General features: G+C 50.6%; 1 protein-coding gene across 5 annotated transcripts in view; it reads right to left on the bottom strand.

Moving 5' to 3' along the window:
- Window positions 1-12,703, bottom strand: part of dnm3a (dynamin 3a) — a 338,917-nt gene that overhangs the window by 64,990 nt on the left and 261,224 nt on the right. The window lies entirely within an intron of this gene.

The following is a 12,703-nucleotide window of genomic DNA, read 5'->3' as shown; positions in this document are numbered from 1 at the left end:
CGCCACGCCTCACTGTTGCCGGGACGCGATTCTCCGGTGACCAGAGAATTGCCGCCAATCACGCCCGCGCGGTCGCCACGCCGCCGGTCGGGGGCCGCTGAAAGAGGCCCCTTGGCAATTCTCCGTGGTCGACTGGCCGAACTCCCGCCGGCATGGTTCCAACCTGGTACCACCCGGCGGGAGGTCGGACCTGCGGCTGTTGGTGATGGTGACCCACAGGAACTTAAAGCTATCGACCATCTCTACTTCGGAGCCATTCATGCAGACGGGAGTGTGTGTAGTGCTACGCTTCCTGAAGTCGATGATCAGTTCCTCGGTCTTTCTGACTTTTATGGAGACTAACTTTCAATTCTGGATTTTTATTAATTAATTATTTTAAGTTCCACGAGCTGCTTGGGGAAAATGTTAATCAGGTGCCTGGGCTTCTTTGTTTTAGTCCAGAGTCATTACCCCTGCGCCATCAACTTCCCCAAGCTTCCTCTCTAACCACTCCCAGTCCTATGAACCTCGGAGATCTCTGCACTCCTCTAATTCTGGCTTCCTGCGTAATCCCCAAATATAACTGTTCCACCTTTGGGGACTGTGCCGTTCAAGTCTGCCGAGCCGGACATATATAAGAAATCCAGCTACGCCATACGTAAAGCCATCAGGGACGCCAAAAGACAACACCGGATCAAACTAGACCCGCAGGCCAATGACACAAACCCATGACATCTATGGCAGGGCTTACACAAGATTGTAGCTACAAAACAAGGCCAGGCAGAACCTTTGGGGCTGGAGCAACCGTCCCCGATGAACTGAACAAGTTCTATGCCCGCTTTGAACAGACAGCCAATACATCAGTGCCACCCGCCCCAACAGCCCTGGACACACCTATTCGAACTGTTACAGCCTCAGAGGTAAGAGCTGCCTTTTTGAAAGTGAACCCACGGAAAGTGACGAGCCCTGACGGGGTCCCTGGACGAGCACTCAGAGCCTGCGCAGATCAGCTACCGAGTGTATTCAGGCACCTTCAACACCTCACTTCTCCGCTCCGAGGTTCCCACCTCCTTCAAGAAGACCACCATAATCCCAGTATCAAAGAAGAACAAGGTAGCGTGCCTCAACGACTACCGACCGGTGGCCCTGATATCAGTTATCATGAAAGACTTTGAGCGGCTAGTCATGAGACGGATCAACGCCAGCCTCCCAGACAGTCTCGATCCATTGCAGTTGGCCTATCGCCGCAACCAGTCCACAGCAGATGCTATCCCCCTGGCCCTACAATCAACACTCGAACACCTCGACAACAAGGACACCTACGTCAGACTGCTGTTCATAGACTCCAGCTCCGTCTTCAACACCATTATCCCAACAAGACCAATAACCAAACTCTAAAATCTTGGACTTGACCCCTCCCTGTGCAGTTGGATCCTTGACTTCCTCATCAACAGATTGCAATCTGTCAGGATAGGCAACAGCACCTCATCCACAATAGTCCTCAACACCAGGGCCCCGCAAGGTTGTGTGCTCAGTTTTCTACTGTACTCCCTGTACACACACACGACTTGTGTGGCGAGATTCAACTCCAATTCGATCTACAGGTTTGCGGATGATACGACTATGGTGGGTCGTATCTCAAACAACAACGAATCAGACTACAGAAGGGAGATAGATCACTTGGTTGCATGGTATACTGAAAACAACCTCTCTAAATGACGGTAAAACCAAGGAATCTTCAGGAACACCCACCCTCCCCTCCCATCTACAGCAATGGCTCCGAAGTGGAGATGGTCGATAGATTTAGGTTCCTGGGGATCACCATCACCAACAGATGGTCCACTCACGTTGATGCAACAGTCAAGAAAGCCCAACAATGTGTCCCTACTTCCTTCTGCATGTTTGCATCGACTCTCCCAAACGTCTACTGATGTGCCATAGAGAGCATCCTATCCAGCTGCATCACAGCCTGGTATGGCAACTGCTCGGTCCAAGATCGCAAGAAACTGCAGAGTGTGGTGAATTCAGCCCAATGCATCACACAAGCTTGCCACCCTCCCATTGATTCTGTCAACACCTTCCGCTGCCTCAGGAAGGCAGAGAGCATTGTCAGAGACCCCTCTCACCCAGGTTTTGCCCTCTTCCAGACCCTTCCCTCGGGCAGAAGACACAGAAGTCTGAAGACGGGCACATCAAGACAGAGGAACAGCTTCTTCCCCACAGCTACAAGACTCCTCAACGACTCCCCCTCGGACTGATCTGTTCCCTGTAAGAACACTATTCACGATGCCCTATACTGCTCTTGCTCATGTATTTGCTATATTTGGTCCTTGTTCCGCACTGTACCCAATCATTATTTGTCAATGTACTTTGTTGATTATTCTTTCTGTTTACTGTGGACGTAATGTTTTTGTTCCTTTGGCCGCAGAAAAATACTTTTCACTGTATTTTGGTACATGTGACAATAAATCAATCAATCAGCTGCCTAAACCACAAGCTCTGGAATTCACTCCTGAAACCACTTTGCCTTTGTACCATTCTTTAAGGTGTTCCTTAATATATAATAGTTTTTTTATTGTAATATTAATTTCATTGTCTTAATGTCTGTGGTCTTTTAAAGGTTGGTGGGATTATTTTACTACACTGAAAAAGTTATGTACACGTTATTGTACCTGGGTGGGACAAATGCAGATTATGTTGCCTTACCTAACTAGTTTTTAAAACATTAAAAGTTCAGATGCTTTATGTTAGTGTTATGTATCAGAGAATAAATTCCTGTTGGTTCTACATCACCGAGATGTGTAGTGAAGTCAGCAGAATGTTTGTGTGGGGTTTGAGCAGATCACCATCTTGATTCTAAGAGCAATAGCCTTAATAAACCTCTTGTCATGATTTACAAGAATCCAGAGTGTGGGCACCTCTATACCGTTTCTTTTTAATTAACTTTATTGTACAGAAAGGTTTATGCTATCTTTCCTTTAATTGACCCTATGTACATTTCTCTGCCCTCTGGATCGGTCTATGGTCACCCCCCCCCCCCCCCCCCCCCCCCCCCATTTGCATACTCTCCCTCCCCCCGCCCTCGTTGGCTTCAGAGGTGCTTCGCTTTTATTTTTAGGGAGGGTTATCCCCTCCCTCCTCTTCTTTTGTACTTTCTCCACCTTCCTTCCCCCCCCCCTCTTTTGTACTTTCTCCACCTTCCTTCCCCCCCCCCCCCTCCTCTGAGGCCATGAAAGAGGCTACTGAAAGAGAACTACACCCAGCAGACCAGCAAACTCTACGCCAGGCACCTCCTGGCCACGAGACAACAACTCCCCGGTGAGTCTTTGGAAGATTTCTGGAATGCCCTGCACGCTCTGGCGAGGGACTGCGATTGCCAGGCTGTTTCGACGGTTGAACATTCTGAATTCCTAATCAGGGACGTTTTCATTACGGGCATAGGGTCAGCGTACATCCGCCAGCGCCTCTTAGAAGGGGCTACCCTTGACCTCGCTGCGACCAAGAAACACGCAATCTCACTAACCATCGCCTCCCGTAATGTACAAGCGTACGCCCCCGACCACACGTCGCCCCCTCCTGGACATCGTGGACCCCACCAGCGAACACCCCATCGTGGACCCCACCAGCGACCTCCCCATCGTTCACTCCACCAGCGACCGCCCCCAGCCAATCCCAGGCCTGCGCCACGCGGCAGCCAGCCAACCCCGGGGGACCTAAGTGCTACTTCTGCAGACAGACAAAGCATCCCTGGCAGCGCTGCCCGGTGCGAAGCGCACTCTGCAAGGCCAGCTGGAAGAAAGGACATTTCGCTGTGGTGTGCCAGGCCTGGTCGATCGCCGCAGTAGCCAGGCCGAATGTTCCTACACCCCCCCCATGTGTGTCCCGTGGACGCCACCATTTTCACCCCCGCAACGTACATGCAGCCCGTGGGCGCCGCCATCTTGCTTGCCTCAGGACACGTGTGCCCCATGGGCGCTGCCATCTTCCCCACCTCAGGACCCCTGCTCGTCGGGCACCTCATCGGGCCGCTCATCGCCTGTAACCACAGCCGACCAGCCATGGGCCTTCCAACACCAGCTACAGCTCGCCTCCATCACGATCGACCAGTCCCGGCCGCACAAACTGGCAACCGCGCGACGACGGTAAAGGTCGATGGGCACAAGGTATCATGGCCGGGATCCTCCCCTACCCGGCGGTGCGGGGTTGCCGGCGTGTTGGAGTGGCGTGAACCACTCCGGCGTCAGGCCGCCCCAAAGGTGCGGACATCTCCGCACCTTTAGGGGCCAAGCCCTAACATTGAGGGGCTAGGCCCGCACCGGAGTGGTTGGCGCTCCGCCGGCCGGCGTGGACGGCCTTTGGCGCCACGCCAGCTGGGGCCGAAGGGACTTCGCCGGCAAGTTGAAGTCCGCGCATGCGCCGGAGAGTCAGCTGCTGCTGATGTCATCCCCGTGCATGCGCAGGGGAGGGGGTCACTTCTGCCTCCGCCATGGTGAAGACTATGGTGAAGGCGGAATGAATAGAGTGTCCCCACAGCACAGGCCCGCCCGCCGATCGGTGGGTCCCGATCGCGGGGCAGGCCACCATGGGACACCCCCCGCGGCCAGATTGCCCCGCGCCCCCCCCCCCCCCCCCCCCCCAGGACCCTGGAGCCCCCCCGCGCCACCTGCTCCCACCGGTAAGGTAGATTGTTTGATCTACGGCAGCAGGAGAGGCTTGACAGCGGCGGGACGTCGGCCCATCGCGGGCCGGAGAATCACCGGGGTTGCCCGCCAACCAGCGCGGAGCGATTACCGCCCCGGCCGAATCTCCGGTGCCGGAGAATTCGGGACACGGTGGGGGCGGGATTGACGCCGGCCCCCGGCGATTCTCCTACCCAGAGGGGGGGTCGGAGAATCCCACCCCATGCCTTCTTGACTCCGGGAGCACAGAGAGCTTTATCCACCCCGATACGGTAAGGCGCTGCTCCCTAGCGGTACACCCCATCAATCAGCAAATCTCCCTGGCCTCCGGATCCCACTCCGTGTAGATCCGGGGGTACTGCACCGCCACCCTCACCATCCAGAGCGTAGAGTTCAGTGACGTCCTCTGCAACCTCTGCGCTGCCTTGCTACGCGGCCTGGACCTCCAGTGCAACCTCCAAAGTCTAACTCTGAAATTCGGCGGGGCCCTACCACCCCTTACTGTATGTGGCCTCGTGACCCTCAAGGTCGCCCCGCCTTCTCTGTTTGCAAACCTCACCCCGCATTGCAAACCCGTCGCCACCAGGAGCAGACGGTACAGTGCCCAGGACAGGACCTTCATCAGGTCTGAGGTCCAGCGGCTACTGCGGGAAGGCATCATCGAGGCCAGCAACAGCCCCTTGAGAGCCCAAGTGGTAATTGTGAAAACTGGGGAGAAACACAGGATGGTCATTGACTACAGTCAGACCAATCGGTACACGCAGCTCGACGCGTGCCCCCTCCCACGCATATCTGATATGGTCAATCAGATTGCACAGGCCGCTTCAAACGAGAAGACGGCCGCCTTTACCACTTCCTTAGGGTTCCCTTTGGCGTCACTAATGGGGTCTCGGTCTTCCAATGGGAGATGGACCGAATGATTGACCGGTACGGACTGCAGGCCACCTTCCCGTACCTGGATAATGTCATCATCTGCGGCCACGACCAGCAGGACCACAACGCTAACGTTTCCAAATCCCTCCACACCGCCAAACTCCTCAACCTTACATACAACAAGGAGAAGTGCGTGTTCAGCACCAACCGCCTAGCCATCCTTGGCTATGTGGTGCAAAATGGAGTTCTGGGGCCCGACCCCAAACGCATGCGCCCCCTCATAGAACTCCCCCTCACCCACTGCCCCAAGGTCCTAAAACGATGCCTGGGGTTCTTCTCATACTACGCCCAGTGGGTCCCTAACTATGTGGATAAAACCCGCCCCCTCATTTCCCCCTGACGGCCGAGGCTCACCAGGCCTTCAACCGTATCAAGGCCGACATCGCCAAGGCCGCGATACACGTGGTCGATGAAAAGCTCCCCTTCCAAGTCGAGAGCAATGCATCAGACCACCCTCAACCAGGCAGGCAGGCCCGTGGCATTCTTTTCACGCACCCTTCATGCCTCTGAAATTCGGCACTCCTCCGTCGAGAAGGAGGCCCAAGCCATCGTAGAAGCTGTGCGGCAGTGGAGCCATTACCTTGCCTACAGTAGATTCACTCTCCTCACTGACCAATGGTGGGTTGCCTTCATGTTCAATAACACACAGCAGGGCAAGATCAAAAATGATAAAATCTTGAGGTGGAGGATCGAGCTCTCCACCTACAATTACGAGATTTTGTATCGCCCCGGTAAGCTCAACGAGCCTCCCAATACCCTATCGCGAGGTACATGTGCCAGCGCACAAGTGGCCTGACTCCGGACCCTACACGACGCTCTCTGTCACCCAGGGGTCACCCGGTTCTTTCACTTCATAAAGGCCCGCAATCTGCCCTACTCCATTGAGGAGGTCGGGGCTATCACCAGAGACTGCCAGGTCTGCGCGGAGTGCCATCCGTACTTCTACCGGCCAGACCGCGCGCATCTAGTGAAGGTCTCCCGCCCTTTTGAACGCTTCAGCGTGGATTTCAAAGAGCCCCTCCCCTCCACCAACCGTAACACGTACTTTCATAACGTGGTCGACGAATACTCCTGTAGCCACCTAAGATGGACACTGGGCTACCAAAATGGAGAACTGCTAAGGCTGTAGGGAGAAAACAGTCTTAGCCAGGACAAGCAGTTTGCAAAGGCTAATTAGCATTCTGCACGTATCGAAACTAGTTTATGGCCAGGTGCAAGATCTCAACCAAAGGTGTAAATAGCAAAACGCTTTGCATAGTAATGAGGCGATCCAGATCTGGGCCCACACAATAGCAACATTTGAGTTTGAATGGATACTTTGAGTGGACGCCCAGACGAAACGGCACCAGAAGTATCCATCACAAAAGACCCTAGAGACCGCCCCACCCATCGAGAAGAGACCCTCAGATTGGGGGATTTGTAAGATATCGATTGGGAAATGACCCAATCGATACATGGCAGGTAAAGGCCCGCCCAGAAGAGGCACGGACATTGGGGGACCTATAAAGGTAGACCCCGCACATGGTTCTGTCTGTTGTGCTCCGGCTCCGTTGCTGTTTTGCTCCGGCCTCGCTGTTTTTGTGCTCCGGCTTGGACTGCTGTTTTGACTCCGGCCCCGATCTGCTGTTGCATCCTGACTCCGACTCCAGCCTCCAGATCCTGTCTTCCATCACCAGCCGTTCAGCACCAGCCATCGTTCAGTAAGTGCCAAACGACGCTCGCTACGTGACCCCGGCATTACCTATACTCTAGCCGACTATTAGAGAACAGAAGGTGCAGTCCGGAAAGGAACAAAGGCCTTGTCCCCTGAGCTTGCTGGTTCCTACTTAGATAAGTGTTTAGTCGTTTAATAGTAGAAATAAGTATTAGTCTTTAGCGTATGCATGCGTATTTATTATATTTGTATAATAAATATTAATCGTTTGAACTTACTAATCGGTGTATAGTTTTATTACTTTGAACCTGACCTTGACATACTTGTGAGGTGTCTAAATACGGCACCTGGCGACTCCGAGCTGAAAATACACACACAGAGCTGTAGTAGTGTTAAGCACACGGCCTTTAAACGGAGGCGTGTTAATATACTCCAATAAACGCGTAATACACTCACGTAAAACGTGCAACACTCGAGATTCCCCTTCCCTGTCCCATGCCCTGATATGACGTCTGCCACAGTCATCAAAGCACTCAACACCACCTTCGCCCTGTTCGGTTTCCCCACCTACATCCACAGCGACCGGGGATCCTCCTTTCTGAGTGATGCGCTGCGCCAGTACCTGCTCAGCAAGGGCATCGCCTTGAGCAGGACGACCAGCTACAACCCCCGGGGAATCAGGCAGGTCGACCGGGAGAATGGGATGGTCTGGAAGGCCGTCCAGCTGGCCCTACGGTCCAATAATCTCCCGGTCTCATGCTGGTAGGAGGTCCTCCCCGCGCCCTTCACTCCATCCGATTGCTACTTTGCACTGCGACTAATGCAACCCCCATGAACGTCTTTTTGCCTTCCCCAGGAAGTCCACCTCTGGGGTTTCGCTCCCAACGTGGCTGGCAGCTCCAGGACCCATTCTCGTCCGCAAGCACGTGCGGCTCCACAGGCGAATCTGTTGGTCCAGAGGGTACAGCTACTCCATGCAAACCTGCAGTACGCCTACGTGGCATACCCCGACGGTCGCCAAGATACAGTCTCCTTCAGGGACCTGGCAACAGCTGGTTTCCCAACTCCCCTCCCCTCTGCCCCGGCGCCACCCTTCCTCCCCCCAGTGCAGCTCACCACAGACCCCGCTCCAGGACGATCTGTCCTCCCCTTGGTCCCACCCGGGGACGAAGATGAGGTCTACACGCTCCCGGAGTCACCGGCAGCTGAGCCGATGCCTGCGCCGCCAGCGGGACTGCAGCGCTCATAATGGAGGATTAAGGCACCCGATCGGCTGAATTTGTGAACTTTCCCCAAAATGTTAACCTTAAAATGCATGTAAATAAGTTTTGCCACCACCCCTGCTGGACTCTTTTTTAACAGGGGGTGAATGTGGTAGTCACCACTGTTGTATCTATCACATATGAGATGTGATATGGTAAGGCTCCTGTACCACAGGTACGGGGGTAGATCCCTGCCTGCTGGCTCAGACCAGTAGGCGGAGTATAAATGTGTGTGCTCACCGAGCTGCAGCCGTTTCGGCAGCAGCTACAGGAGGCCACAGATCTCAGCTTAATAAAGCCTTGATTGCACTCTACTCTTGTCTCGTCGTAATTGATAGTGCATCAATATCATTGCCTGTTTGCAGTCTGTCCTCCGCTCTTTTTTCTAATTCTTTTTTCCGCCCCTGCAGCTTTCATTGTTGTTGTGAATGTTCCTCCCCCAATTTGTTTGATTTAACAAACTCATCAGCCTCCACTAGGGTGTTCAAATACAGTTCCTTTCCCATGAATGTTACCCAGAGTCTGGCCGGGAATAACATCCCAAATCGCACCCCACTTTTGTAGAGTGCTGATTTTGCTCTGTTGAATTCAGCCCTTCTTTATGTCAGGTCCGCCCCAATGTCCTGGTACATCCTTATCTTCTTCCCTTCCCACGTACACAATTTCATCTGGCTGGCCCGCCTTAGGATTTTTCCCCTGTCCTGGAACCTTTGCGATAATCGCTCTGGGCTGCTCCCTGGCTTTGGACCTGGTCCAAGGTGATCTGTGCGCCCTGTCTATTTCTGCGGGGTTTGGAAAGCCCTCCCTCCCCACTAGCTTGCCCAGCATATGGATGATGTAGTCCATTGGGTCTCTGCCCTCTATTTCCTCTGGCAGGCCCGCTATTCTTCCGTCTGGACCTGTTTTCCTGGTCCTCCACTTTCCCTTTTAGGTTCCCCTGGGTCATCACCAACCTTCTCACCTCGGTTTCCAGAGCTACAATCCTGTCGCTCTGATCCGATGCGGATTTCTCCAACTCCAGGATTGTTTTCTCCTGCTCCTCCACCTTCCTTCCCAGGCCTTCTATGGTTCACTGCATGTGGAGCTCTGTCCTGATCACCTCCTTCGCGGCGTTTAGTTCCTTTATCAGCACGCTTCTTCATTCTTCCCTCTAATCCTGCCTGCACGCCCGCAGCTCTTGCCCCTTTCCTTCGCTTCGGCTCCTTACATCTCGCCATCCCCTTGGTTTCTTATTTCCAGGCATATTCCTTTTATGTGTCTTTCGCCTTTGGCTGGGTTTTGGTGGGCTTTTTTAGCAAAATTCTCGAAAAATTCCCTCTTTTAGATTTGTTTGGGAAGAGAGCCACCTGATGTGCACCCACTCATTACATCGCCGCCACCGGATGTCGGCACCAAGGAATATAACAGTTGGAGTGGAAATGTTTCTGCTTCTTAATTTTAAAAACATTTCCAAGTATCACAGGTATCCCCATTTAAAGCATATACTAATAGCACATTTTGGTTTTAGCATGGTTGTAAATTAGGTAAACTCCCCGAATAGCACTGACTTCACTTTTGTTTTAGCACGTTTACTGTACGGTTTTTTAATAAACAAACTGCCTCCTGCTTCCCCTGATCCTTGCAGTCGCTGCTTCCCACCCCTAACTCCCTTGATCACTGCTTCCCTCCCCTGAACCTTCACTTTGAGCGAGCAAAAGACTAGTTCTTTGCAACTCTCATTTCATTCAGCTGACTGCAGGATTACGAAGCTAACGGGAGCTTTTCTGACTTTGACCTCATGAATAACCTGGGTTCGTTCATGCAGCCAAATGGCCGGCTGACCGCACTTGGGGAATTTTGTGAACTCCTCTCTATGAGCAAGGGCTTGGGAGAGGGGCGGTAGGTCGGAGAAGGAAGTGGAAGGGGGTTGGGGGGTAGGCGGAAAACCGTGAGCAGAAGGACTGGGAGAGGAAAGTGGCGATCGGAACAGTTGGGGGAGGGAAGTGGGAAACTGAACTGTTCAGGGAGGGAAATGGCAAGTGTGATTTTTGGAGGCACAGAGAGGCAAGTAGGAGGGTTGGGGGAGGGAAACAGTGAGCAGGAGGGTCAGAAGAGGCAATGAGCAGGAGAATTGGGAGAAGGAAACAGCAAGCTGTGAGCAGGAGGGAAGTAGAAAGAGTTGGCGAGTGAATAAGGATTTTTGGGCCAGTTAGGTTCATGGCAACCAATAGGTTTTTAATGAAAAAATTACAGGTTACGAAAATAATCCACACTTATTACATATTTTTACACATAACCATTCTCATGTCATTCTTTAGGAACATATCAGGAGCACAAAATGAGGGATAACTGTACTGAATATTTACAGCATAGAAAAAGCCATTCAGTCCACATGCACACATACATTTCAACAGCTCCCCGTTAGTGTTTATGCTCCATACGAGCCCAATTGCTATGATTTTCTCTTAATCTTCACTGAATTACATGCTTAATTAATAGAACTTGTTTCCTCAATAATGTTCCAGCTCCAGCCCCTCACAACCGACTACTTAGTTAATGGCTTAAATTCCAAGAATCAAAATAGATCCCCATCAAATTGATGCAAGATCCTCCATGTGAACGCATTATTTGACTGTGGCATCTATGTGTACTGTCCTCCTATGTGAGGAGGACAGAAATCTGTCAATAATTAGACTGTTTGAAGAGGAAACTCGAAAATTAAAACCAGTTGAATTCTGTGATGTGCCAAGAATTTTCCCTCTCTCATTTTGGAGAAAACCTTTGCAAAACCTGATGACGGTCAAAGAAAATGCAACAGAACATAATGGCATGTACAAATTGCCATCCCAGTATTTTGATAAATAATCTTTCAAGTATTTACCTAGCTATAAAATGCTCAGTCCACCAATCATCAAGTGTAAGGATGTGCAGAAGATTTTAATTTCCAATGCGAGCCACCTTAATCTAAAACCGACTTGGCACTGTTTCTTTCCATCTACTTAAATCTTAGTGAAACCAGATTAGCAGAACTAAAGAAAAAAATCTGGTTTTTTCTTCTCAAAATAAATATTAGTGTAAGAAAAATTATTCAAAAAAGTCAGTCTTAAAAATAAAATTGAGAAACAGTTGCAATTCCAGGTCGATCAAACAATGAATTGTCCAGGTTAGCTTTTACGGTATTAAAAATAACCTCACAGGACAAGAACTTTAAGGAAAAATAACCAAATGAAAACCATTTAAGAAATGAAAACAAGTCATTTTGCATATTTGGATTGAGAACAAAGAATTCTTTAATACTAAAAGAGCATACATATTGTTTTCATTAGCTTCAGTGTTAGGATTAAATGCACTGGGATGCAAGTTCCCAACTCTCCAACACAGTCACTGGAACTCTTTTTTTCTGCTGCAAATGTGAACTCCTGTGACATTGCTCATGGGTAATCTGGAGTCTGGAGCACAGTTAAGATATTTAGCTGTTAACCCCGTCTATCCCTTTGAAGCTAGTTTTCAGGTATTCCCCGTGGGTAACTGGTGTAAATGGGCACATCCTGAAGTCAATTACAGTCAATAATTACTGTTGCATTTGGAAGTCTGTGCAGATTGCCAGCTGCTTGGCTCCCCTCCTTGGGTAGACGCCAGGTTATCAAAAGGTCAGAAAAAACAGCAGGATATGGATAGCTTTTTTTTCGCTTTTTGCACACTTCTGTTTCACATGGTTAAGTTGCGATTTCTTGGTGCTTCATACAAATGTGGTATCTGAAAAGTGGCGTGGTGCAAGATATACATTAATTGGGAGCAGTTCTTTCTGTGCTATTGGTCATGGTGAGTCAGAGGGTTGCACTGCTGAAAGAAGGGTGTGGAGATGCTTTTAAGAGACAATTTACATCAGCAGCTAGAAAATTTGCAAATAAATTTCTAAGACTTTTGTCTAGATGACAAATTTTTAAAAAAAATTGATTCAGAGAAAATAATTAGTTTCTCTTCATTACAACTAGAATAATTAAATTGTACAAATACTTTTCATTTGTATGAACTGTTGTGAAGGTTCAATTTAGCAGACTTGAGAATATTTCATTCTGTGTTGTGTGCTTTATTTCCCTCAATCTCTTTGAAGCAAATTATCCAAAGTTCAACTCCAGCTTCTATTGAAATCATTCGGAAAAATCAGTTTTTTATTGTTGTTAAAGCCAAAGTTTACAAAGATGAGCATATCTCGT

This window comes from Scyliorhinus canicula, chromosome 4 (genome assembly GCF_902713615.1).
Source record: "Scyliorhinus canicula chromosome 4, sScyCan1.1, whole genome shotgun sequence".
NCBI lineage: Eukaryota > Metazoa > Chordata > Chondrichthyes > Carcharhiniformes > Scyliorhinidae > Scyliorhinus > Scyliorhinus canicula.
This window is presented reverse-complemented; position numbering and strand designations above follow the sequence as displayed.